General features: G+C 40.3%; 1 non-coding gene across 1 annotated transcript; it reads left to right on the top strand.

The window, feature by feature from the left end:
• Positions 1 to 1,255: 1,255 nt before the first annotated feature.
• On the top strand, positions 1,256 to 1,359 carry LOC112718506 (small nucleolar RNA R71). The gene has a single exon (XR_003160844.1). It is a non-coding gene; the product is annotated as a small nucleolar RNA R71 (small nucleolar RNA).
• The last annotated feature ends 629 nt before the right edge of the window (positions 1,360 to 1,988 follow it).

Raw genomic sequence — 1,988 nt, 5'->3', positions numbered from 1 at the left:
AGCAGAGCTCCTCACCCCCAACCATGGGGTTTAGAGACTCATGCCGTGGAAAGTACACAAAGAAACGTGTAAAGTGTCATGAGGTACAGATACAATGTCAAAAGATCCTATTAATAGTAAGCTAGTAACCTAGGGTATACAGAAATGAGTAAATGACGTAAAAATCCACTTCTGGGTCCACTTAGTGTGTGCTTGGGCTGAGCATTGAAGCTTTCATGTGTAGAGACTTTTTCTGGAGTTAAACGCCAGCTTTCATGCCAGTTTGAGCGTTTAACTCCCATTTTTATGCCAGTTCCAGCGTTAAACGCTGGAAATTCTGAGGCTGATTTGCAATGCCGGTTTGGGCCATCAAATCTCGGGCAAAGTATGGACTATTATACATTTCTGGAAAGCCCAGGATGTTTACTTTCCAATGCCCTTAAGAGCGCGCCAATTGGGCTTCTGTAGCTCCAGAAAATCCACTTCGAGTGCAGGGAGGTCAGAATCCAACAGCATCTGCAGTCCTTTTCAGTCTCTGAATCAGATTTTTGCTCAGGACCCTCAATTTCAGCCAGAAAATACCTGAAATCACAGAAAAACACACAAACTCATAGTAAAGTCCAGAAAAGTGAATTTTAACTAAAAACTAATAAAAATATACTAAAAACTAACTAGATCATACTAAAAACATACTAAAAACAATGCCAAAAAGCGTATGAATTATCCGCTCATCAGTTACTGAGAAGATGATGGGAAAGGCTTGCTATTGCTAAACTTGTTTCTTCCACCATTATTAAAGCCTTGTTGAGGCTTTTGTTGATCCTTCCATGAGAAATTTGGATGATTTCTCCATGAGGGATTATAGGTATTTCCATAGGGTTCACCCATGTAATTCACCTCTGCCATTGCAGGGTTCTCACGATCATAAGCTTCTTCTTCAGAAGATGCTTCTTTAGTACTATTGGATGTATTTTGCAATCCATTCAGACTCTGAGAAATCATGTTGACTTGCTGAGTCAATATTTTGTTTTGAGCCAATATGGCATTCAGAGCATCAATTTCAAGAACTCCCTTCTTCTGAGGTGTCCCATTACTCACAGGATTCCTCTCAGAGTTGTACATGAATTGGTTATTTGCAACCATGTCAATGAGTTCTTGAGCTTCTGCAGGCGTTTTCTTTAGGTGAATGGATCCACCTACAGAATGGTCCAGTGACATCTTAGAGAACTCAGATAGACCATCATAGAATATATCCAAAATGGTCCACTCTGAAAGCATGTCAGAAGGACACTTTTTAGTCAACTGCTTGTATCTTTCCCAAGCTTCATAGAGGGATTCACCATCTTTTTGCCTGAAGGTCTGAACATCCACTCTAAACTTGCTCAGCTTTTGAGGAGGAAAGAACTTAGCCAAGAAGGCTGTGACCAGCTTATCCCAAGAGTCCAAGCTATCTTTAGGTTGTGAGTCCAACCATGTTCTAGCTCTGCCTCTTACAGCAAAAGGGAAAAGCATGAGCCTGTTGACTTCAAGATCTACTCCATTAGTCTTAACAGTATTGATAAACCACTATTTTATGATAAATCTTATGCTTGAATTGAATGATTTATCATCTCTTCACCTACTTATTCATATGGATTTGCATGATTTTACAATTCCTTCCTTAGGATATGAGATATGAGAAAATATGTTTCTTATGCTTTAAAATTATCAAATTTAATTATCCTTTATTACCATTCGATGTCGTGATTTGTGTGTTGAGTACTTTCAGGTTTTATAGGGCAGGAATGACTTAAAGGATGGAAAGGAAACATACAAAAATGAAAGGAAAGCACAAACTGGAGTTTTGGAGAAACTGGCAGTGACGTATCCGCATGGACGACGCGAACGCGTGGTTCGCGCAAAAGAGATTCGACGCGAGTGCATGGATGAGGCAAATGCGTGACCTGCAAAACACAACTGATGTGGGCGCATGACTGATGCGACCGCGTGGAAGAGCAAAACTCCAGATG

Source organism: Arachis hypogaea, chromosome 10 (genome assembly GCF_003086295.3).
Source record: "Arachis hypogaea cultivar Tifrunner chromosome 10, arahy.Tifrunner.gnm2.J5K5, whole genome shotgun sequence".
NCBI lineage: Eukaryota > Viridiplantae > Streptophyta > Magnoliopsida > Fabales > Fabaceae > Arachis > Arachis hypogaea.
Note: the sequence above shows the minus strand (reverse complement) of the source record. Positions and strands in the feature narration are given on the sequence as shown.